Here is a 26,663-nt window from a genome sequence, read left to right on the forward strand (position 1 = left end):
GCGGGGCGGGGGTGGGACCTGCGGGCCCCGAGCTCCGAACTCCGCGGCGCCCGCGGGACTTCACACTGTCGGCGGCTCCGCGCACCCCGCGGGCTCCAGCCAGGTAAGGACGCCGCGCGCGCGGGTTGGCCGGGCCGGCCCCGGGGCTGCGGGGATCCGGGCAGGAAAGGGTCGGGACCGGCGCGAGGCGAGAGGTGGCTTCCACGAGCCCAAAGACTGGCCTTCCTGGGATGAGGAAGATTTTATCCCTAACGCGGCGTGGTGAGCGCGGGCCCGCCACGCCAGGTGAGGGACCCGGTCCCCTTGGGTCCGGGAAGAAGGGACAGGTGCGCGCTCCCGCGGAGTCGCACCTTCCCGGCGGTCCGCGCCTCCCGGCCTCTCGAGTTCAGGCGCTGGCCTCTCCGGAGGAGCCCCCGCCCCCTTTCTTTTCGGGTCCCAGGGCTCAGGCCGCCCCGCGGCAAGTTCAGCGTTGGGTTCGCTTCCCAGCTGCGCAGCCAGGTTGGTTCGTCCTCTCTGGGTGGCAGCACAGCCTCCATTGAAAGTTGGCACCATCGACGGAGACATTCCACAGTTGTACGTGTCCGAGTGCCTCACCCCACCGAATTCACTTTTTTTTTTTTTTTTAATCTGGGAAATTGTTTGAATCTTGAAAACAGGGGTTCGGTGACTACAAGTACTGGAAAAACTAGGATCTTAACCTGGGAGTGTGCGCTTTTTTTGGATCCTAAATTTCCTTTTGATCTGAAATTTTTTTTCAAGGAAGAATAATAATGTGTTTCTGTGTACCAGGTTCAGAAACACTCTCATCTGTTGCCATTCTTTGGAAACTGGAATATTTGATTAGAAGAGTTGACCTCAGTGTCAACTGGGAACAGGATGGGCTGGTGGCTGAGTTTGAAGGTTATCCAAAATAGTTGAGCGTTTTGAGCATATACCCTGTATTTTTCCAGTGAGTGCCCATTTTCCTTTTAGGAAATTCCGAGAATGTAATCTCTTTGAGATGAGTCTCCCCTAAAGATCTGAGGTGGAAAAAACAACCTCAACAAACCAGTGGGTTTCCCAATTAAGTTTAGGATGTAACAGGTTGGTTTGTGACCCTGGTAGTTCCTTAGTCGGCAAGAATCACATGGGGGATGGAATATCATGATTTATAGGGAGAAAAGAAAGTATGTTGTAATTTTCTCATCATGTATGGGAAAGTATTTTTTAGTTCAGTTACATTTTCAGGGTTTAGGAAAGACCTATATTTTCCCCATGCCTCAATTAATCTGATCGATATATCACTATTCTTGGCAATTCATGATGCTTACTGCAGTGTATTTATGTTAGTGAGTTTGAGTCTTCTCATAAGGGTGTGTATGTTTGCTTTTTGGAACTGTCTAGGGCAAGTGTTGGAAACACATGCAAATCAGTGCTGTGCTCTAGTTGGCAAAACCTTTGCTCCACATAGGTCTTTGAACTAAAATTTTCACAACTCCCCAAATAGAAATGAATACAGAATACTAATGTATGCTCTAGCACGTTTAACCTGTTTACTTATTCTGTACTAAGCCAGTCATCATGTTATTTCAGCAGATGGTTACTCAAGGGCAGGGGCTATGTTTTATCAAATCATGGTCAAGTTCAGAGAATGGTAACCTTTGCTCTGTAAAGTTGACCCTTGACAGGGTGGTTAGAAGGGTTATGCTTGGAGAAGAATTGTTGGTCTCCCTGCCTTGCTCTGCATATCCAGAGTGCTAGGAGACTGAGCCTTGGGTCTCTAAGTACACCTCTGCTTACAGGTTCCTCCAGGTTGGCTGGGTTGGTGCCTCCTCTCCCTGCCTGGCTCTTCCGGTTTTGTGCTTCCACCCCACTCCACCCCTCCCTGGATTCCTACCCTTAGGGAGAATTACCTTATTGTTCAGGGCAGAGAGACTAAGTCCACATAGTTTGCACAGGGGTGTTGACCCTCAGCCTAGTGCTGGGTCCCCCGAGGATGTTTAGTAAATATCTGTTGAGGACAACGTCACTTGTTTTAGAGTCCTTATTCTCTCTTGTTATTTAGTCTACAGAGGTGAAAAGGAGTGAGGTTGAATGCAGATCAATCATTTTAGGGGCCAGTTGCCTTGGTCAGATTAGTGTAGTAAAGGGGACATTGGAGTCTGTTAGTGAAATTAGCTCATGGTTGTTGGCAATTGTAAGATTATCCTGTACTATGTGATTATGCCATGAGAATAGCTTTGTTGAAAAGAATCCCAGAAGAGGGGGGCTTATTAGTTACCTCCACCTGGACTTGCCTTTTTGTCTCTGCCCTAGATCAACCACTCCTTCCTTGGTTGGATTATAACTATTACCTTTCCCACCGCATTTGGTTGCTTAGAGCTCAGATGACCACAGCTATTGTGGCCTAGATGTAGAAAATTACATTTTCTATTGTTTGGGAAAAACAAGGATGGCATTTTGCCATGTATATATGTATATATATGGAATATATATGGAATATATATATGTGTATGTATATATGTATATATACATATACATACATATACATGTATACATACACACATACACACACGTATATATACATATATGTATACATATATGTATACATGTGTACATATGTATACATATATGTATACATACGTATATATATGTATATACATTTAAGCTTTTAAAAAATGTTTATTAGTTTTGAGAGAGAGAGAGACAGAGAGAGTGAGCAAGCATGAGTGGGGGAGGGGCAGAGAGAATCCCAAGCAGGTGCTATGCTGTCAGTGCAGAGCCTGATGCAGGCTCAAACCACGAAGTGAGATCATGAGCTGAGCTGAAATCAAGAGTCGGATGCTTAACCGGACTGAGCCACCCAGGCACCCCAGTTTTAAACTTTTAATCTAAATTAGATTTCTCTCTTTCTAGAAACAACCACATGTAATTCTTTGAGCTGGTTATTTTGGTATTTGTTGCTTATAGTTGCTACTTCTTGAGTTTTGCAGTTTGAGGCTTTATCTGTTGACTTCCCACTATGGAAGAGGATGACGTGGCTCCCTTTTTTCCTCTCACCCCCCCACCCCCACCCAACCACAGCTTCCCTAATTTTCCATCCTTGCAGTGGTTAAACAGTAATTTTGGTTAGATCAATGTACATAGCTAAGCAGAGCACAGCTTTTTGTTTTCTTTGGAGTTCATCATTGCTTTGTTTGTTCATTTACTTAGTTTCTTACGTCTTCATCGTTAATTCTCTGGCCAAGAAATCTCTTGGCCAGATTTCTGAAACTTGCCTCAGATGCATCAGGTATTCTGCCAATTTCACTTTCCTGAAGTTGTCCCTGAGCCTCCTGGCTTGCCCTAATATGGACCAGTTCACCTCTACACATGGGACACAGTTGTCACCCTGAGGACTTCCTTTTGTCATCATCCTGGGGATCCCCATCATTTCTCTCCTCTTAACCTGTAGTGCATGTCCTCTCTGTCTTGGTAGAGTCCTTTGTTTTGATAGAGCACGTTCTCAAGGAGCTTCTTGGAAAAGATGGATGGATATGTATTTTTTTCTTGATGGTGAATGCCTCTAAATAGCTGTTTTCTACTGACAATTGATAGTTTAGAATTTTAGGGTGGAAAATTTGAAAGCATTGTTTCATTGCCTTCTAGGTTGTGGTGTTGCTATTGAGAAATTCGGAACTGTTCTGATTCCTTAATTTTTGCTGTAATTTGCTGTACAGTTTACAAACCTACTGAGTCCTTCATGGAAGTTCATAGAATTTTCTCTTGGCCTCCATGATCCTGAAATTTCATGATGCTCCTCCTTAGTATGGGTCTGCTTTCATCCATTGTGCTGGGCTCTTTGAATCCTGAAACTTATACCCTTCAATTTGGGAAGTTTTCTTTTTTTTTTTTTTTTTTTTAATTTTTTTTTCAACGTTTTTTATTTTTATTTTTGGGACAGAGAGAGACAGAGCATGAACAGGGGAGGGGCAGAGAGAGAGGGAGACACAGAATCGGAAACAGGCTCCAGGCTCTGAGCCATCAGCCCAGAGCCCGACGCGGGGCTCGAACTCACGGGCCGTGAGATCATGACCTGGCTGAAGTCGGACGCTTAACCGACTGCGCCACCCAGGCGCCCCTGGGAAGTTTTCTTGAATTAACTCATTGATAATTTCCTCCTCTCCATTTTCTGAGATGTGTCTTTCAAAAACTCTTATTGTTTATATATTAGATATTTTGGACTAGGCCTCTAATTTTCTTTCCTAATATGTGTCTTTTAATTTCTTGGTTCTGCTTTTGGGGTGATTTTTTTTTTCAATTTTATCATCTCATCCTTCCACTGAGTTTTTAATAAGTATAATCATATTTTTAACATTTTAAATTAAAAGCTCTTTGTTTTCTGAGGGCGTGTGTGTGTGTGTGTGTGTGTGTGGTACATTGAAAGGAAGGAAAAATTCTTCTCTACCCTCAAGATCTTCTAGCTGGACTAAGAATTAAATTTAAATCAGACAGATTAACAAGAGAAAAAAAAAACAGTTTTATTCCATATGCACAGAGGCCCAATTATGAAATTGAGACCTAAAGAGATGATGAGGCAGGCAGGTAGGTTTTTTATATTTTTTAGACATAGAGACAATCTGTGAGGAATTAACAGGACAAAGAAAATTTGGGAACTCCAATTAGTAAAGAATTCTAAACAGAATTTGGGCTGTGGTAGTAAATGAGTAAAAAGTAACCAGGGTTGTTTATAGAACCTTCTGGGCTCTAAATTTCCCATCTCTGGAATTAAGGTAGTCTTTTTACCTCCTGATGCAGGGAGGGTACCTTTCACTTGGGAGATTTATTTCCCCCTTTCAAGGGACAGAGGAGGGTCTGGTGTTCTTGCTGCATAGGCTGTCTCCTAAGTAACTTTTATTTAAAATAATCAACATGCCAAAGTGGCATATTTGGAGGTGGCCTGCCCTTGGCCCCTTCCATATCTATTTCTTGCTTTTATTTTATGGTTTCAGTGTCTTATCTGTCTTATCTCTCTGCGGAGTTTAATTTTTTTGAAAGTTTTTTCCTTCCTTCACAGACTCAGTTTCCCCATGTTGCCTTTGTCTGTTGATTTAAGTCTCTGTCTTTCCTGTTAGAGACTTTCCTCATATTCCTCATACCCTTTTGTTGTCTGCTCACATTTGAGTCGGGGATTAGGAGCTGAAGTTGTGTGTGGGCTTGTTGACCGGGAATTTCACTGTCAGGTGATCTGGCTGGGGTTTTATTTGGCAAAACTGATGACATTACCTCTTGGGCCACTGAGAGTCCTCAGAAAAGGCTCTTCCACTCTTTTCCTGGACAGTGATGGAGAGCTTGGCTGCCAGTGATCTGGGAACTAGGTGGAGAAGAAGGCTGGAAGTCTCAGCATCCACATGTTTATATAACCCCTCCTTGGTGTTTCCAGAACATCTGAGCCATGCCTGATGCACCCCATTCCAGAGACCCCCTCTTTTACCCTCTCTGGGAGAGGAGGTGGGGAAGACACTCCAGGTGTTTTTGCAAGGGTAGGCAGGCGGAGATCACCTAACTGCTCAGAAAGGCTGAAGGGATATGGGACATCCAACTGCTTTTTAAAGTTCAGTTGTCTTTATTTTAGCCCACCTCTCTCCCCGCAGAGGGTCTAACTGCCTTGCATTATGTAGCATTTTGAAGATTCTGTCGTACATTCGGGTTGTTTCTTGACTTCCCTTCACCCCACCAAAATGTTTTATTATTTTCTCTTCTGTTCCCTCCATCTTTGTGGGTTTATGCATTAAAGAAAAAAAAATCATTTTTTTTTTTTTGGTCATTTAATTGAGTTTTCAGGAGGGAGAGAAAGTGGAAGGTCTTGTTCAATCTGCCATTGGTGCCTTCAGCAATCTCCACTGAGAGACTAGTGTGGTTCAGCCATGACGTTATGCTGCTGTTTTCCTGCCTTTACCAACAGTAAACGTTCCTTGACCAGTCCAGTTGTATTCTTTCACTGAACCCCGTTTAGACCTCAGATTTCTTCTTCTGCCACTCTAAGCATCCACCACCAACTAATCACAGTTGTCATGGGAGGCAAAATCTCCCTCTAGACCTAGCTTGGGTGATACATAGTGTACTGGTCATAAAGCCCTTGTTTCCATTTCTCCAATTCACTTTGTTGAAGACTCATTCTATCCCCTTGGCCTCTGATTACCTTTCAGTGAAACTCCTCTTCAGATGTTTTAATCTGAAAGGCAAGCCTGGTGTCATTGGTGGCCATGTGGCCTCGATGGAAGTCATCATTTCCTTCTGGAGGCCAGTTTATCACACAGTTGCCTTACTAGCAGAAGCATCCTCACTTCCTCTTTCAAAGCTCATGTCTTTCTTGGAATGTGCACCCAGTTCCTGTTTCTGGCTGGGCTGATCAGAGATGACTGATCTGTCCAGTGCCTCATGGATGGTCACAACTTCCCTAACCCCCTTTTACCAACTGAGTCATTCCTTAGGCTTTAATTCAGTGTGCAGCCTTCTGTCCCAGTAGCTTGACAGCATCAGCATGACTTTATGCTTAACACAGAGGAACGATGACAAGTCAACTTCCACTAAAGGAGGAAGAGCATCGTTCCCAGACCATCTTATCTGTGCAGAAAAAGCAAAGCTCTGTACTCCCAAGATGGCGTCTCTGCACTGGGAATACAGAAAACACCAGTGCTAGCAATTGCTAATTGGAGTGGGTACAGGAGTGATTTGCTCTCTGGGGGATGGCAGTAAAGAATAAGATGGTTAGGAAACACCATTCACCTGGAGCCCACCAGGTACCATTGTGAATGAAAACTTGGCCAGTGGGAATAGCTACAGTGCTCATTCTTCCATCTGTGCTTCCACAGCTACCCTTCCCTTTTCTAAGTAGAACCTTGGAAGCCATTGCAACCTCTCTTCCCGCGCAGTAGAGTTTTTCTCTAATGTGTTAAGTGCTTCTCTGAACTTCTTTTCGTCTTCTTAGCTAGTTTGTAAACTCTCCTAGGGAAGAGTGCAATGCCTAACAAATACTTGATGAATGTACCAAATGAATTTTTTTCCAGATAATTGTGGACACTTGGCAGTTAGGGGACAAAAAAAGATGTTTGGTCATAATTATTCAAGTTGGACCCAATAACCTAAATTCATGAACTTAAAAAAAATTTTTTTTAAATATTTATTTATTTTTGAGAGACAGAGCATGAGTAGGGGAGGGGCAGAGAGGGAGACACAGAATCCAAAGCAGAATCCAGGCTCTGAGCTGTCAGCACACAGCCCAGTGTGGGGCTGGAACCCATGAACTGTGAGATCATGACCTGGGCTGAAGTCAGACACTTAACCGACTGAGCCACTCAGACGCCCCATTAAATTCTTGATTAGACTCTCACTTCACTCTGTCTAGACTGAAACATAGAGCATTCCATTGAAGTTTCCCCAAGTGTATTGTTTTTTGTATTATTTAGAAATATTTCTCATTGGAAACATTTTTTAAAAATTTAAATGTTTATTTAATTTTGAGAGACACGTAACTACATGGCATTTGTTTTTGAAAGTTAAAGCTTTTTTTTTTAAGTTTATTTATTTGTTTTGAGGGGGAGAGCAAGGGAGGGACAGAGAGAGAGAGAGAGAGAGAGAGAGAGAGAGAGAGAGAGAGAGAGAATCCCAAGAAGGCTCCACACTTGTCAGTGCAGAACCTGACATGGAGCTCGAACTCACAGACCACGAGACCATGACCTGAGCCAAAATCAAGAGTCAGATGCTTAACTAACCGAACCACCCAGGTGCCCCTTGAAGGTTAAAAGCTTTTGAAATGATTAGCTATAGGTTATCAAAGTGACAGACTTTAAATTGTCTTCTACTGTATGAGATACTTCTAATGAACTGTCAAATATCCTACTCCCTTTATCTTTAATTTTTGTGAAACCCTAGCCTGATTGCATAGGAAAAGATTTTAGCTTCTTCTCTTTATCCTGAATAGAGTTCCAACAATGTCTTCCTGTTACTATTTCCTTGGAAACTCTATGTCCTCATGTATCCCCCAATATTATGTTTCAACCACAACATGTGGAATCTTCACATGACTGCCCCCAAAATGAAATTGTGGCTTTTCTTTTCCCTACAAAGGAGTGATTTAAACGTTTATTTTTCTGCAGATATAATTTAAGGGTGCAGTAAAGTTAGTTTTGACCATTGGGGTTATTTTGGGTCCAAAGAAGGCAGTTGGCTTTCTTTTTATTTTCCTGCCTTGACTGACAAAAATGCCTGATCCTTTAACCATGCAGATAAACAGAAATACAATTTAACTGAGTTATGAATGTAGTTAGGCATATAAATTTAAGTATGAATGCTTTTTAATTTTTTTAAAGGATTGTCAACTTATTTGTCACATATTTAGATCAGTTATAGGAGTCTTGCATTAAAGAATTCTTATTCATAGGGTCTGGGGTTGTAGCTGAAAGAGCTTTTTGAGCTCAGCTGGTGATGCGTCCTCCTGCCTCACGTAGACTAAGGATAAATCTCTGGATGCCACAGGGATTCCTCAACTCCCAGTATGCTCTTTGGATTCTCCCTGCCATCATTAAACATTTTTTTTTTGTTTGTTTTATAGAGTTTCATATATTCGTTGTTAAAAAATATAAACAATGCTGAAGCTTATAAAGAAATTAAAAATGACCCCAAACCATTCCAGACAGAATCTTGGTGAACACCCCTTCGTCATCTCTATCATCATTTGACTTTTTAAAGATCTTCAGCAACTTTCTAGAAAATAATTAGCTTAAGGAGCATTGTGTGCAATGTGTTTATATAACTCTAAATTCTATAATTTTTATATATGTGTGTGTATGTATATACATATATAAATACACATACATACATGTATATACACACATGTACATACATACAGAAACATACAATTATTTATGAGGTTATAATTAGTTCATACATAAAGTTCTTTGGGTAACATTATTTCATATAGGTATTTTTGTAGGAATAATTATCATTTTTAATAAGTAGGTGATAGTCTGTCCTATGAATATACAACGGTATTTTGAAGCACTTTCCAATTGTACAATTGGGGTTGTTTTCTTTTTTTTTTTTCCTAAGTAGTGTTGCTATACTATCCCCTTTTGGGGATTATTTTCTTGGGGAGTATTTCTCAAAATTTCACTCTGGGATTGAGGATTTCTAGCTTCTGTTAATCACTGTCAGGAGGACACAAAATGATAATGTGAAAAAGTTCACTAGCTGTATCAAGTTATCTAAAGTTTCCGTTATCCTCTATTTTGAACTTTTAGATCAACAGTATCTACTTTGTGTGAAGGCACAAGGTTTAGCTGGAGTCATTGAGGCCATGTTAGGTACTAGGTTGTAGGTCAGATAACAAAGCCAGAGTAACCCAACGGGTGCATTTGCAGAGGCTGTGTTCTGGGTGGTAACGTCTATGGCCTCCTTTGATCTTGTTGGATGTGGTAGGAAAAGTGTCTAGGGATCAGTAACAAAAGGTGGAGAGGTTGTTATGGTATCTGTGAAACAACATTTGTCCTCAGTGCCTGGTCTAGGGTTCATGAACCTTTCTGTAAGCAGGGGAAGGCATTACACACCTATAAGGAGCTCCAACCCTCCCACCCATTTCCCCATTCTTGGACTGCAAGAGGAAGTAGGAGGGGCAGGGCAATGAGCAACATTAGGGAATTTTGCATTAATATCTTTTCTGGGTAAAGAACTCGGGGTAGAGGACAATCCTATTCAGGTTTTTCCCTTGACATCTTCCTGTCTAATGTCTAAAGCCTGGGCTAGAATTGTAAGTCAGCTATTAACTGGCGTTATGTTCCCAGGCCTCAGGTTTTCCACCTATTAAGCAGAGCATAATGACACATAATTAACAGTCTGCTTCAGAAAGATTCATGGCCCAATGCTTATAAAGGACTTTGAGCTTTTCAGAGTGTTTTATACACATTCATGTATGATGACATGGCTTGCTCTGTGTAGCAAAGGGCATCTATATTATGCCTGTTTTAAAGATGAGAAAAGTGAGCCTCGTAGAGGATAATAGCTTGCTGAGAATCGGAGGGTAAATTTAATGTACCTTCTACAGAATTTTTCTTGGATTTTGTGGAACTAGTGGAGTCTAAAATAAATTCTACATGAGCATGCATGTGTTGGAAAAGTGGTATTACAATTTTTAAGCAAATACAACCTTTGTGGGGGTAGGCATAGGCTACTCCTTTGTAAGGGGGACTTGTGTTTGACATTCAGTGGAGTTCTTGAAGGGCATGGAATAATTATGGAAGCTAGGGATAAACTGTGATTTTCAAAGTAATGTGGAAAAGTCTCCACACACAGTCTGTTAAATAAATTGAGTCAGGGGGAGTTTGGGAGAAATGCTTTGTCCCCAAAACAGGTGGGGTCGGTAAAGACAGAATAAAGGCTTGGCGTAGATGAACATTTCCTAGAACGCAAATGTGAGTAAACTAGTCTAATTATTTTTTTTTTTTCAACGTTTATTTATTTTTGGGACAGAGAGAGACAGAGCATGAACGGGGGAAGGGCAGAGAGAGAGAGGGAGACACAGAATCGGAAACAGGCTCCAGGCTCCGAGCCATCAGCCCAGAGCCCGACGCGGGGCTCGAACTCCTGGACCGCGAGATCGTGACCTGGCTGAAGTCGGACGCTTAACCGACTGCGCCACCCAGGCGCCCCTAATTATTATTATTTTTTTAAAATAAATGATGTAGAAGAGGGAGTGCACAGTGTAAACTCCAAATTTACAGTCAACATGAACATATTGGGACATTAAGAGGCCGAACTGCTGGTCTCGGGTCTATGCAGTGGTGATGAGTGCATTTAGGTAAAATGAGTCCATGTGTATATGCAGATGGACATTCCAGTTTTTTTACTCAAGAAAGATTCAGAACTCAGGACCCCTGAGATCAGGAGTTGCATGCTGTTCCGACAGAGCCAGCCAGGTGCCCCTGTAAACTCTTAACCGAAGAGATTCACTAAGTGTACAACTTGGAACAAAAAAAAGCTAACTAAATCTTAGGTGTTGTTACAGATAATTCAGAAATGTCATTTTACCCATTTTCATGTTTCAGCATCTAAGATAGTTTCATCAGCGTACCTTAAAGACATAAGACCTAGAGAAAAGCAAATGTATCTATCGGTGGCACGGACTATTGAGTAAAATATCCCCATTGATTTCTTCGGTCGAGAAAGATAAAAGCTGAGGAGATGTGTGGACAAGGGCATGCCCTCTTATAGCTCGGTGATACAGGGAGGCCATTCATTTGCACCTTCTTTATTCCCAAATAATACCCCACCTGCCCCCAATAGTTAATGTTTTTGATCACAGATGATGTGCCAGGCTCCATGTGGAGCTCTTTACATGTCTTAGCTCATTTAACCCAGGCTACAACCCAATGAGTGGGCAAGGTCATTCCCAACATTCTTCAGATGAAGAGCCTGGAGCTCAGAGGTTCAGGGAGATGTGGTTTTAGCAGTGGAACCAGACATGAGAACAATGCAGTCTGACTCCAGAGGGTACTTTTATAGCTCTACTGAGTATACACGCTGAGCTACACTCTTCTCCTCTTGTTACTTTCTGTCCTGGTAAAGAGAAATGGACAACCTAGAAGAAACCATGAAGGCCTGCTTCAAACGAAATGAAAGCAACCAGTTCTTCTGGGTATCACTCCAAGCCCCTGAATCCTGAATATCCTAAGATGTCTTTATAGCAGCGCCATTGGATGGAAATATTCTGTGAGCCAGATAATTTGAAAGTTCCTGTTGGCTACATTAAACAAGCGAAACACACTAGGTGAAATTTATTTTAATAGTATATTTTATGTGGCCCAATCTATAAGAAACATTATAATTTCACCATGTAATCACATAATGATTGTTAATTATTAATAAGGTACCAGAAATAACTCAGGAGCTTGATTAAGAGCAATAACGTGCAGGACACTGCAATGCAATACAGTATCTTTTTTTTTAATTTAAAAAAAAATATTTATTTATTTTTGAGACAGACGGAGACAGAATGCAAGTGGGTTAGGGGCAGAGAGAGAAGAAGATACAGAATCCAAAGCAGGCTCCGGGCTCCGGGCTCCGAGCTGTCAGCACAGAGCCCGATGCGGGGCTTGAACTCATGGGCCGTGAGATCATGACCTGAGCCAAAGTCGGACCCTCAACCGACTGAGCCACGGGCGCCCCAGTGCAATACAATATCTTATGTAGTGCAGTAGATAAAGTAAAATATCCTACCAAACAATCAAGTTTTGGCTAATGGAGAAACATTTTATACTGCTTCCGTTTTAAATTTTGAATTAAAATTAAATAAAATTGGGGCACCTGGGTGGCGCAGTCGGTTAAGCGTCCGACTTCAGCCAGGTCACGATCTCGTGGTCCGTGAGTTCGAGCCCCGCGTCAGGGTCTGGGCTGATGGCTCGGAGCCTGGAGCCTGTTTCCGATTCTGTGTCTCCCTCTCTCTCTGCCCGTTCCCCGTTCATGCTCTGTCTCTCTCTGTCCCAAAAATAAATAAAAAACGTTGAAAGAAAAAATTAAAATTAAATAAAATTAAAGATTTAGTTCCTCACTTGCAGTAGCCACATTTCAAGGGCTCAACGGCTATTTGTGGCAAATGGCTACCATCCTGAGTGGTGCAGCAAAAGTTATTCTCTGTCTCCAAAGGCCCAGGGACTCCCGGATCCTCCATCTCCACCCCTAGATCCTGACCCCTCCCAGCCCGCAGTTCAGCTTCCTTGCCTCTGCCCAGGGCCGTCATGTACAGTTGTGCAGTTATGCACTGTACAATCTGGGATGGCATTCACATTGTAGATGTAGTGGGCTTCTTTTATTTACTGTAACAGGGTTTTGGAAGGTGGAAGTAAAGTTAAAAAAAATTTTTTTTAATGTTTATTTTTGAGAAAGAGGGCGAAAGAGAGAGAGAGAGAGAGAGAGAGAGAGAGAGAGAGAGAGAGAGCCAGCAGGGGAGTGGCAGAGAGAGAGGGAGACACAGAATCTGAAGCAGGTTCCAGGCTCTGAGCTGTCAGCACAGAGCCTGACGTGGGGCTCGAACTCCTGAACCTGTGAGATCATGACCTGAGCCGAAGTCGGATGCTTAGCTGACTGAACCACCCAGGTACCCCTGGGTGGAAGTAAAGTTTTTAAAGGCAGAGACACTTTTTCTTTTCATGCAAAGGCATTTTGGGGGCGGTGATTATAGTTCTGTTCCTTCTTAGCATTCTAACAGTTTGGCCCAGGCGTTGTTCTCTTGTATGCTCAGCGCCTTCCCAGTGCCCACACCCTGTGGCTGAAAGTAGTGAAGTGGCTTCAGTCAACCTCTCCAGCCCCCAAATAATGCCACAAAGCTATCGTCACTCTTCATGGTAGTTTACCTTGGAGCTATATGTGCCTCATTCACGATTGTATCTTCCGTGCCTCGCTGCATGCAGCAGGTGCCCAAGACATTTATTGATTTAAACTGTTTTCTCAGTGTTCACTTAGGCCCCTGTGTTGTGTCCTGAGTTGCCCTTAATGAACCTTGACCCAGGGCTGCTTTATCCAAGTGCTGACATGGCTCTCTCTTTCACCGAGTCACAGCTCACCATTCATGTGGTCATGTTCTAAGTAATAATAATTGTCATCATTGTTATTATTACTAATAAGCTACCATTTATTGATCACTTTGTATCAAGCTTTGTGTCTAGTCATTTATGTGCCTTATTTCATTTACCCTTTCCACACATCTCTAGGAGGTGGGTGCTATCATTATCTCCATTTTATAAGGAGGAACTGAGGCACTGAGAAGTTAAGTAATTTACCTGAGGTCACACAGCTAGTAAGTGTCCAAGCTGAAATTTAAAACCAGTTCTGTCTGACTTCAAAGCCCTTCTATGCTGTAAGCATAGGGCTTCTCTTTTGGTACCTGGGGCCTGACCAGTGGCTACATTATAGTGGACTTACTACTTATTTGCCCAAATTTCCTTCCTTTGGGGAAGGAAGCTCGTGTGGTTTGGGTGGGATGGACACTAACCCCAGGGACGGTCATGTGACTTAGCTTTGGCCAATCTGAGAAGTGTCTCCACCTGACCAAGTGATTGGCTCAGAGCTTAACGCAGTTTGCCCTGTCAGGCTCCTTTTCTGCTCCAGTTAGGAAAGGAGGCATTCTTGTCCCCTGGGACTTGTTTGTTTTTTTTTTGTTTTTTTTTTTTCCTCTGCTAGTGTAATGTAACCCGGAACTCCTGATGACCATCTTTTCCTGCTATATGGAGGAAGCTGTTTGAAGTAGGAGAGAATGAACGAGGCCAGCATGCTGAGACATAGCACTGAGCAGTGGTGGGAGCGCAGACAGCACCATTTAAACCCCAGGATTCAGATGTGCCTGAAGCAGCCCAAGACTGTTTGGTTTTATGAGCCAGTCCATTCCTTTCGTTGCTGTTGTCAGCTTAAATCAAGTTATTTGCAGTTGAAAGAGCCCTGCCTGATATCCAGACTTTCCAGAAAGTGAATATTTTTGTTTTGGATTCCTCATTACCATTCTGTATCTACCCTTTGGATGAGTCCCCTACTTCTTGGGCCTTGGTGCCTACTGTTGCCTGCATCTTGCCTGGAAACCTTTGCTCCCTGGAGACTCTGTACATGTTCAGCTTGCTTGTTCTCTTTTAGGTCTCTGAGCCCTGCCCTTAGGAAGGGAGATGCCACACCCAACCCCTCCTCACCACTCGCCCCATCTCTTCCCCCATGGCAGAGCCCACACACAGGGATAAGTATTATGCTATGAGTACAGAATTGGAGAAATCTGTTCTTCGTAGACATTACAAAATTACTCACCAACCTACTTTTGAATGCTGATCAAAGATTGTTGAATGGTTAACTCATCTGGCCTCTGACACTATCTGGGATCTCAGCCAGCTGAGGCTTAGGCTTTGCCTGTTATCCCCAGTTTCTTGGCTCCTAGCCTTTCTGATCAGCTCTCTCCTAAATACTCTCAACTCCCCTATGATTCTGAACTTCCATTCTTCTGCTGGCTTCCTTCCCAATCTTTCTGGCGGTCCTCTGAGGGCATTGTTCCATTGTGAATCAACACTCCCACACCCCAGCCTCCTCACATGATGAGAACATTCCCTTCTCTGTAGCTCTCTCGGCTGTAGCCTTCTGGCTTCCCTTTGCTGTTTCCTCCTCTGGAGGTAAAGCCCTCCATGCAAATACCCTGCTGGTCTCTCCTTTTGCCACCAACCTCTTGGTCATTCCCCCTGATGGATTCAGCTGGTTCACCGTCTTCTCTCCAGACTTGCCACGTCTGCATTCGTATACACAACTAACTTGATACATCTGCGATGAGTTATCCAATTGCCTTGGGCTGGTTAAAGGGAGTAGTTAATTGTGGCAGGAGTAGAAAATAAGGGAGGCTTCATGAAAGATATGACCTGTGATCGGGACCTTAAAAAAGTTAATAGCATTTTGGGGCGCCTGGGTGGCGTAGTCGGTTAAGCGTCCGACTTCAGCCAGGTCACGATCTCGCGGTCTGCGAGTTCGAGCCCCGCGTCGGGCTCTGGGCTGATGGCTCAGAGCCTGGAGCCTGTTTCCGCTTCTGTGTCTCCCTCTCTCTCTGCCCCTCCCCCGTTCATGCTCTGTCTCTCTCTGTCCCAAAAATAAATTAAAAAAAATGAAAAAAAAAAATTAAAAAGTTAATAGCATTTCAACAGGTGCTCTTTTAGGCAGAGAGAACAACTCAAGCCAAGGCGTGGGGATATGAAAAGGTGTATTTACTTTCTTAAGCACTTGGAAATAAACGGTAGGAAGGGAAGGGGGAACCCAGATTGGATCTTACATGATTATATTTACTTGAGATTATGGAATGGCTTTAAAGAGAGTCCAGTGTAGAGAGCATAAGAGAAGGAACAGCCTTGATTATAAAAGGAAGAAGAAGTATTTTGAAAAGTTGCAGGAGTGGTATGATACTGTGAATCGCCAGGCTGAGATGTTGGGCTGGTTGGAGAAAGGGAAGAGGAGTAATTAAAGCAGTTGAAGAAAGTTCATGAGAAGACTAGGGATGTAGAGAGAAGAGACAGTAGAAGAAAAACTGGAAGGATTTGCAGAGCAGACTGGTTATGAGGAGACAGGGAGCAGGGCAGAGAAACCACGCAAGACGTGTGCTGCATGACAGGACGGCGGAGGCCCTGCCTGGTGGTGCGAGATTTCAAGGTGGAGGGAAACAGCTCAGACCAGATATGAATCAAATTAGTTGGCCTTTCATTACACTAATGTGTAAAGAGTAAGAGAACTTGTCTCTTTTATGATGGTGAAAATGACTGAAATTATCTAAGCTTAACATGTTTCGCAAACTGTTTTATAGACTCCTCCAACTCTGGGAGATGTTAAGGTTTAAGGGACATAGAGTGAGGTCTATGATCAAATAAGGCTGGGAAGGCCAGCGTTCTGTATGATTCACAGAGCCTGTTCGTGTAGAAAGGGCTCTGAAGAACGCACATAAGAAACCAGTTTGATATTGTGTAATACAGTCTTCCCCAAATATATTCGTTTGTTCATTCATTCATTCATTCATTCAACAAGCCTGTGGTAAGCACGTCTTAAGATAGTACGTTCTGTTTTGTTTTTGGTTTAAATACATGTATTTTTATGTTTTATTTAACTAAAGTGTAGGTGACACACAGTGTTACATTAGTTTCAGGGGTACAGTGTAGTGATTTGACAACTCTGTATGTTATGCTCTGCTCACTACAGGTATAGCTATCATCTGTCACCATATGACACGATTACCATTGACTATGTCCCCTGTGCTGTACCTTTCATCCCCGTGACTTATTCGTTCCATACCTGGAAGCCTGTACCTCCCACTCCCCTTCACCCATTTTGCCCATTTTCCCACCCCTGTCCTATCTGACAACCACTAGTTTGTTCTCTGTATTTATGGATCTGTTTCTCTTTTTTTTTTTTAATTTTTTACATGTTTTATTTATTTTTGAGAGAGAGACCTGACAGAGAAAGAGAGAGACACAGAATCTGAAGCAGACTCAGATGTGGGGTTTGAACCCACAAACTGTGAGATCATGACCTGAGCCAAAGTCAGATGCTTAACCGACTGAGCCACCCGGTGCCCTATCTTCTCCTGTGTAAAAACATGATCTCAGAAAGGATCTGCTCATTCATTTTTTTCTGTAAGTCAGATAGCATTCATCACATATTTAATGAGTACCTACTATGTGAAGGAATTGTCTTAGATGCTGAGGGTCCAGTAGTGAATACACAGACTAGGTTCCTGCTTGTATGGAACTTATAATCAGTGGGGAGAGCACACAATTTTAAAAAATCAAGAAAAGAATGTCATGTGGTGATGTTTTATTTATTTTTTCACTCAGTCGTTCATTTGAGCACAGTCGACATGGTAAGAATCATTTAAATCATTAAAATAGAGACCCGAGAGTGACTGGTTATCTACTTTAGATTGAGTGGTCAAGGGAAGGCCTTTCTGCAAAAAGTGACATACAGGCTGAAATTGGAGTTATAAGACGTCGTTGACTAGGGAGAGAGTAACAGAGAACAGGTGGAATGATTTTCTAGGTAGAGGGAACATCATGTGCAAAGACCCCACCACACCACGATTTTGCTGTGTTTGAGGAACAGGAACAAGGCTCGTGTGGTTGAATAATAGTGGGTCAGGGGGAAGTGGTACCAGTGCAGTTGGACAAGTAGGTGGTAAGCTAGGTTAAAGAGATGGGTTTTTCGTTTAAGGGTGGGGAAGCCATTGGAGCGTTTTAAGTAGGACTGAGGACATGAACTGATTTACGTCTTTATTTTTTAATTTAATTTTTTATTATTTTTTAAAAGTTCGTGTGGATTGGTAAATGGAGAAAGGATTATAAGAAGATATGGAAGGAAGTAGGAGGATATTGCAGCACCCTTGACAAGGGGTGGTGGTGGCTGTATCGGTTATTGCCACAGTAACGCCATGTAACAAACATCCCATACACTCAGTGGCATACAGGAATACGGTTTTATTTTTGCTCATGAGGTGATTTGGATAGCTGGGTAGTTCTGATGTGGGTCAGGCCTAGCCGATCTGTGATCAGCTGAGTCACCTAGGCAACTCTGCAGTGTGACCTTGGTTCTCTGATGTGTTTGGAAGGGCCAGCTGACTGTCGGCTGTCTGGGATAGCCTCAGCAGAGATGGCTGGAACAACTCTGCTCTCCCCTGTGTTCATATTATGTCCCTCTAGTAGGCTCGTCTGGGCTTATTCTCAGGCTGGCCCTGTCATAATCTCATAGTGGTTGCAAAGAAACGGAAGGGAGTAGAAACAAGCAAGCAGATTTTTATGCTTTAGCTTGTGCCAAGTTTGCTACTGTCCCACTGGTCAAGGCAACTTCCACGGGTACACCCACAGTTAGTCTGGGAGGACATTGCCAAAGGGCAGGGATACAGAGGGGTGTGAAAAGGTACAGAGAGGTATGAAAAATAGGGGCCATTAGTACAATAGATTGAGCCAATGAGAGAAGGATAAAGACTTGAATATTCAGATTTAGGATATTTTGGAGGTACAGTCCAAAGAACATGGTTCTGGATTAATTTTGACGTATGAGACAGGGGAATGAATCAAAGATAACTCTTAGATTTTTGACTGAGCATTTGGGGAGATGGTGAAGCCATTTTCTTAGATAGTAAAGACTATCTTACTATATTACTATTTTAGGTGGTAAAGACTAGGTAAAGAGTAAGTTTTAGGGGAGTATCTCGAGTTCTGTTTTAGTTATGTTATGTTTGAGATACCCGTTAGATATTCAAATAAGGACGTCAGGTTTGCAGTTGGCTAAGTAAGTCTGAGGTCCCTGGGGATAGGCTTGAAGATGTAGATTCTAGAGTTAGCAACGTGTAGACCATCTTTCAGGTATGCAGCTGGATGAGGCCACCTCTGTTGAGAACATATGGAGGGAGAAGGAAAGCAAGCTCTGGTATATACCAGTGTCTAGAAGTAAAATAGAAAAATAGAAGCCAGCAAAGGATACTGAGAAGGTACAGCCTCTAAGATTGAGGAAAAAAGTCCAGGAAACTTTGGCGTTACAGAGAACCAAGAGAAACTAAGCATTTCAAGGAGAGAATGGTCAGCTGTGTTGCACACTGCTGGGAGGTAAGATAAGAAGTGAGACGTGACCACTGGGTGTGGTAGCAAGGAGGTCCTTGGTGATCTTGACAAATGCAGTCTTAGTGGAATGATGGAGACAGAAGCCCAACTACAGTGGTTTGAGGTAAGTGCACGATGTGAGAGCAATCCTAATACCATCTTTCAAGAACTTCTGCTGTAAAGGGACTTAGAAGTGATGCGGTGGTTGGAGGTAAATGTGGGTCTTGGGAATGGCTTATGTTTGGGAACATAAATGATGCCACAGGGCCGAAGGGGGTGATCCACAGAGGGGATCAGGTTCACTGCAGAGACGGGTAACTGCAGCCCAGAAATGTTGAAGATGGCAAGAGAGGATACGATTAAGAATTATAATAAACTTTAGTCCATGTGTTAAGCTTCTTCAGGGGTATTTGGGTTCTGTATTTTATTTCTGATGTGGAATGGAAAGGTATATCTACTATTGGAAAAGTTTCAGCTATCAGCCAGGGTAGGGAAGTATGAGTTTTGTTGTTACCCCGGGCGGATCAAATGCTTCTGTATTAGACTCACTCAGCTACCATTGTAGAGGAGAGACCTCTTTGGAATTATTCTGTCTCTGTAGGTGGTGCTCAGTGTTTCTTATAATGATGGTGAAGCTGATCAATTCACTTCCTTAGATTTTGAGATGGGTAGCAAGTTAAGCAGGTCCTGGGCAGAGCTAAGAAGGGAATGTGACTTAATGTGTCACTTCCTCGTCCAGGTTCTTCTACCAGTATGACTTGATGTTCTGATCAATATAAAGAACCATTTACACCCAGCAATATAGGTCTTACCATTTTTGCATAAACCAGCAGACTTTAGGGCGATTGGCTAATGCAGTTCAGTTGATCATAGACAAGGCATGCATCCTGGAATCTAGCTGAATGATAGAAATTTTGCTTTTTATGCTTTTTAAGCCAGTGTAGTTTCAACTTTAAAGTGTAATGTAAAGCAAATGTACTAAATAAATGGCAATTTGAAATGTATTTTGTGTAAGTGCAAGACTACGTTTGGTGGTATTTAAGCAACTATTTTCAGCAGCAACAGAGTATGTGCTCTGTGTGTAGAGGGTGAGGATGGTGGTGTGAAAAAGAGCACTGCCCTGTCTTAGAGTGCTTTAACAGCTTTGGAAGACTTTTGTTCAGTTGCTTGAAATCTGCTTTGCTATTTCACTCATTTGAAATATTAGTATCAACTTGTGAAATTCATATTGTGAACTGCAAACCACATCTGTTGCCTCTCTGCCTTTTAGAGCTTTCTGACTTGGCAGAAATACTGAAAAGGACACCTGCCAGGGTCTTAATAATTCTTATATATAGCAATCTGAGGAATGTTAGCGTTCACAGAAATATCCTGGAATCAAGAAGGAGCGCTTAAATCAGATACAGTTGGAATCTCAAAATGTAAATGAGCCCAGTGTGAAGCTATGTCTTTGGGACTGTTGGTATTTTCTCTTATCGTGAGTCATTCGGGACGGTACATCTGAAAATACTTGGCCTATCAGCAAGATATATATTAATCTTAAAAACATTTTACAACAAATATATTGTTTCTCTTCTATTCTATTCTTGACATAATACTTGGATTCCTATCAGATAATAGAGAATAGATTTTAAACTGAACTTCATTCAACTTTTGCTAAAAATGAGCCGAAGATAATACTTAACAGATACGGACCAAGGATCATATTACTTATTTACCTGTTTCTATACTTTATTTTTATTTCTTGGGTTAACAAGGAAATAACCTTGTTAGCTCACCCCACAAAGAAATGCTTTTACAAGGATTTATTTACTAGGCTATTGTCAAGTGTTAATATTAGAAATGGTCAGGTGAGGAATGTTTTTATAATTTCTGTCCAAACTTCTATTGAAGATATGTCATATCTTTCATTATCCTTTATGATGCTATAAACTAGTGTCTTTTCGGAATTGAATGACAGGAAAAGTTTTTCTTTTAGTAGATTGGTGTATCTCTTATAAAAAATTACTCTTCCACGAGGCATTATGTTATTCTTTGCACCCTAGATTTTGAAAAGCTCCTAATTTAATGCACAATTGCATAAATGTCTCAGGGTTCTGGTTACCAGTGGTAGAAGTGTAGCATATGTGCATTTGACTTAGGAGAATTCAACTTTCTGTGAGCCAACAAAGGAAAGAGAGAAAAGTAGCAATTTGAAGAAGGCAGATGATTCTATTCTCTTCAGTGAGCATTGCAAGATGTGTGCACTAATGGTTCTCTCCTCTGTCTCAGTTTGCAAAGGTTTTTCCATGAGTAATTTGTGGTGCTGAAGGTGATTTCAGTAATTAGAGATAAGTACTTTTTCACCCAACCTGTCCCCTTTTTCACACAAACTGTCACACACAAACCAGCTAATTTATCCAATGCTAAACTCCAAGCCCCCAAATCTATTTTTCTTTGTGCTAGATTGTTTGCAAAAAGGCCTCTATAACTCCCCTTCTCGTGTGTACTCCATCTTGTGTAGTCACCTGTAACACTGACTCTGGACTTGGCCATGTGACTTGCTTTGGCTGATGAGACAATAGCAAAGGCAAAGCATTCAGAGACGTGAAATGTGTTGTGTACCGGGGCTTGCTTTCTCTTACTGCTCCTGGAATCCTGAGAACCGTACGAATAACCCACGTTGTCTCATCGAAAAGCCACATGAATGGGAAGTGAGGTGCCCTGGCTGATAGCCTGTAAGTGCCAGAAATGTGCCATCCTAGGTGCCATCCTAGGCACGTGGGTTAGAACTGCCCACCCAACCTACAGAATCATGAGAAATAATACATTTTTATTGTTTTGGTGCTACTAATTATGGAGTTGGGGTTTTGGGCTGTTGTTGTTTTTCTATAAAAAAGCAACTGATACAACTTCCAGGGCTGGTAGACCTTTCTACTGATGCTGTAGGACATCTCCAGAGACAGTGGGTCAGTCTCCAGGGTGGCTATGTCTTCTGTGGAATAGTCAAGGCCAATTTTGACAATATTCAGTTATTGCCATATGTGCTTATGTGAGAATCAACACCTACATAAGCTTTGCTTCTACTCTGGTTTTTTCCTGCCTTTTGTTTTTTGTTTGTTTTTTTTTTTTAATTTTTTAATGTTTATTTATTTTTGAGAGAGAGAGAGAGAGAGAGCAGGGGAGGGGCAGAGAGAGAGGGAGACACAGAATCCGAAACAGGCTCCAGGCTCTGAGCTGTTAGCACAGAGCCCGATGTAGGGCTTGAACTCTTGAACTGTGAGATCATGACCTGAGCTGAAGTGGGACGCTTAACCCACTGAGCCACCCAGGCACCCCTTTTCCTGCTTTTTTGTTTCTGATTTCTCCTTTTACTTTTAATTCTTATCTGTATATCATTTGCATGTTGTACATGTGTTTCTTCTTAAATTTCTTTTGTTAAGAATAAAATTCACCACATAAACCAGTTTTAAAGAGTACAACACAGCGGTTTTTAGTATATTTACAATGTTGTGCAACCATCACCGCAAATTCCAGAAGATTTCTGTCACTCTTAAAAGAAACTCCATACACCCAGTTGTCCCCTCATCCCGTCCAAACAGTTCTCTACTTTGTGTCTGTATGGATTTGCCTATTCTGCACATTTTAGGTATATGGAATTAACACTACATGTGGCCTTTTGTATCTGGCTTCTTTTACTTAGTATAAAGTCTTCGAAGTTCATCCACAGTGTAGCATGTACCAGTACCTCATTCCCTTTTATGGTGGAATAACATTCCATTGTATGGATATATGTATCCATTCATCAGTTGGTGGACATCTTGGTTATTTTCACTTTTTGGCTATAATGAGTAATACCACTGTAAGCATTCATGTGTGAGTTTTTTGTGTGACTATGTGTTTTCAGGTGTCTTGGGTATATACTTAGGAGTGGAAGGAAATGCTGGGTCATATGTCAACTTTTGAGTACCTGCCAAACTATTCTTCACAGTGGCTATACCATTTTATTTTATTTCATTTTAATTTTTTTTTTAACATTTACTCATTTTTGAAAGAGAGAGAGAGAGACAGAGTGCGAATGGGGGGAGGGGCAGAGAGAGAGGGAGACACAGAATCTGAAGCAGATTCCAGGCTCCAAGCTGAGAGCACAGAGCCCGAGGGGGGGCTTGAACTCACAGACCGCAAGATCATGACCCCAGCCGAAGTCGGCCGCCCAACCTACGGAGCCACCCATGCGCCCCTGGCTATGCCATTTTACATTCTCACCAGCAATATATGAAGGTTATGATTTCTCCACATTCTTGCCAATACTTATTTTCCCTTTACAAAAAAAAAAAAAAAATTCTAGCCATTCTAGTATGTGTGAAGTGGTATCTCATGTGGTTTTGATTTACATTTTCCTAATGACTAATGATATTAAGCGTCTTTTCATGTGTTTATCGGCCATTTGTACATCTTCTTTGGAGAAATGTCTATTTAAGTTCTTTCCCATTTTTATATTGGATTATTTTTTGTTGTTCAGTTGTAAATGTTCTTTATGTAGTCTGGATATTAGACCCTTACAAATATATCATTTGCAAATATTTTCTCCCATTCTGTGGGTTATCGGTTCACTTCTTTCATAGTGTCCTTTAACATACAAAGGTTTTTAAGTTGATGGAGTCCAACTTCTCTGTTTTCTTTTGTTGTTTATGCTCTTGATGCCATATGTAAGAAACCATTCTCTAATCTAAGGTCATGAAAATTTACAGCTATGTTTCCTTCTAAGGGTTTTGTAATTTTAGTTCTTACATTAGGTCTTTGATCCATTTTGAGATCATTTTTTGTGTATGGTGTGAAGTAGGGGTCCAAAATCATTCATATCCAATTGTCCCAGCACCATTTGTTGAAAGGCTATTCTTTCCTCATTGAATGGTCTTGGCACCATTATCAAAAATCAACTGAGCATAGACATATGGGTTTATCCCTGGACTCTCAATTCTGTATTCTTGGTCTATACGTCCACCCTTATGCAGCATCATGTCGGACTTACTGTAATATTGTAGTAAGTTTTGAAATTGGGAGTGTGAGTCCTCCAATTTTGTTCTTTTTTTTTTTTTTCAAGATTGATTTTGGGATCAGCTTGTCCATTTCTACAGGAAAAAGTCAGTTGGGATTTTGATAGAGATTGTGTTGAATCTGTAGATCCATTTGGAAAAGATTGACATTTTAGCAATGCTAAATCTTTCAATCCATGAACATGGATATCTTTCTATCTGTTTAGGTCTTTAATTTCTTTCAACAATGTTTTGCAGTTTTCAATGCACAAATCTTACACTTTCTTGGGTAAATTTTGTTCATGTATTTTTTTATTGTAATATGTTTCAGTTTCTCTTTGGATGTATACAAAGTACAATTATATATTGATAAAAATAATTAAAAAATTTTTAATGTTTATTTATTTATTTTGAGAGAGAGAGAGAGAGAGAGAGAGAGCAAGCAGAGGAGGGGCAAAGAGAGGGAGAGAGAGAATCCCAAGCGGGGTCTGCACTGTCAGCATGAAGCCTGAGGCAGGGCTTGAACTTATGAACTGTGAGATCATAACCTGAGCTGAAATCAGGAGCCATATGCTTAACCAACTGAGATACCTAGGCACCCCCCAAAAATGTTTTTAATGTAATTCTTCAGGTATTTAATGTAGCCTTACTTTTATTCCAGAAGTCTGGGAGTAAGGATATTAGATTTCTAATCTCAAATGTATTATTATTGTTATTTTGGTTACATTCTCTTTGCTTTATTTATTCATTTCTAAAATGGTACCTACCAAGGGACCATATGCTCCTTCACATTTTAATTCCTTAGTGATTAATAGAGACACTCTGGAAATTAAAATAATAAGGCTGATAGCAAATACTTACATGCACTTGTGTACCAGGTACTGTTCTGTGTGTTTTATGTTTATTAACTGATTTAGTAAAATTAAATACTGAGTGGGGCATAGTTTTAAAAGTTAAAGGATTGTGCGATTGTGTGTGTATGTGAAATCTTACCTTTTGAGTGACATTTTGGAGAAAAAACATAATTTTCTTTTCTTTTATTATTTTATTCATTTATTAAAAATTTTTTTAATGTTTATTTATTTTTGAGAGAGAGACAGAGCGTGAGCAGGGGAGGGGCAGAGAGAGAGGGAGACACAGAATCCGAAGCAGGTTCCAGGCTGTCAGCACAGAGCCCAATATGGGGCTTGAACCCACAAACCATGAGATCATGACCTGAGCTGAAGTCGGGCACATAACCAACTGAGCCATCCAGGCACCCCCCCAAAAAACATAATGTTAACCTATAGTTCTCAAAAAATAGCTACAGTGAACAGTTAATTTTTTAAAAGTAAGATATTGATAATAGTATTAATGAACAAAGAGAGGGTGGTAATATTTGTCAAGTCAGTTGTTTTGGGCTTTAATTTTTCCATCTCTCAACCGAGAGGTTTGGAGCCAGTGATCTCTAATTGCTAGAGTGCCCAGCCCTCATTTTCTGTAATCACATTACCCGGATTCGATACATTCCCCTGTCCTCTGTGTGGTGGTTGGGAAGAAGCATGTTGCAGGGGAAGGTTCTTCAAGGCATCAGATCGAAACCCCACTGGAATGTACGCGTCATGAAGGCAGAGCCTGTGTTTTCCGTTGCACTGTTGTATCTCTGTCACAGTGCCTGGTATCGAGTAGATTATAAATAAACGACTGAAAAATGAAAGAATGAGTAAACACAAGGCTGGAACTGAAGAATTTTGGTGTCTTAATTCTTTTTAATAGTGAAAATAGCATTCTCTCTTTTCAGAGTATGTGTGTGGATTTGGGTGGGTGTGGGAAAGGGGATGGATTATTGAAGTCACGTACACTTAAATTAATAGAAGCTGTTTTTACTGTTTGTCCTCAAATTCACCTTGCATTTTGTGAATGAGCCATTGGTCTGTGATGTACCCTTGCCCCGCCATCTTCCATGCGTGACAACTACCTCAGCCTTTTAGCCCAACTCAGACATCATCTTCTGATTACTTTTCCATCTTCCCTCTCCAGGCAGAGTTGAAGCTTTATCCATATACGGTATAGGATTTATCACATGGTAATGAAATTGTTAGCTTCTGTGATATCTGCCCCTTCTCCTAGACTGAGAGCACCTTACTGGCTGCGTCTTATGCTTTATGCTGTGTCCCAGAGCCTGATAGCATATCTAGCACTTAGCAGATTCCCAGTTAACAGTTCTTGAATGCGTAAATGTGTATCAGCTCAGAACAAAGGTAGGGAACAACCAACTGACCAGCTGTTTCCTGAGTGTTTTCTATGTGTAGGAAATTTTATGTGCATTTTCTGATTTATGCCTCATGATACTCCTTTAAGGTTGCTATTATTGTCTTTATTTTACAGATAAAGAAGTAGTCTCAGGGAGTTAAGCACCGTGCATAACATTAAACAGCTAATAAATGGCAAAGCTACAGTTTAGAGCCAGGCCAGTCAGACTGTAGGTTCAGGTTCCTTCTATTAAATCATGCTGCTTAACCAGGAGTTCCAATGTTAAGTAATTGGTGAAATAAGATCGTGG

General features: G+C 41.6%; 1 protein-coding gene across 1 annotated transcript in view; it reads left to right on the forward strand.

Moving 5' to 3' along the window:
* Nucleotides 1–14: 14 nt before the first annotated feature.
* TEC (tec protein tyrosine kinase) overlaps nucleotides 15–26,663 on the forward strand; it is a 126,731-nt gene continuing 100,082 nt past the window's right edge. Inside the window, exon 1 of the mRNA XM_043572716.1 lies at nucleotides 15–103. The gene's annotated coding sequence lies outside the window, so the exon portion shown is untranslated. The remainder of the gene's footprint in view (nucleotides 104–26,663) is intronic.

This window comes from Prionailurus bengalensis, chromosome B1, assembly GCF_016509475.1.
Source record: "Prionailurus bengalensis isolate Pbe53 chromosome B1, Fcat_Pben_1.1_paternal_pri, whole genome shotgun sequence".
NCBI classification, from domain to species: Eukaryota; Metazoa; Chordata; class Mammalia; order Carnivora; family Felidae; genus Prionailurus; species Prionailurus bengalensis.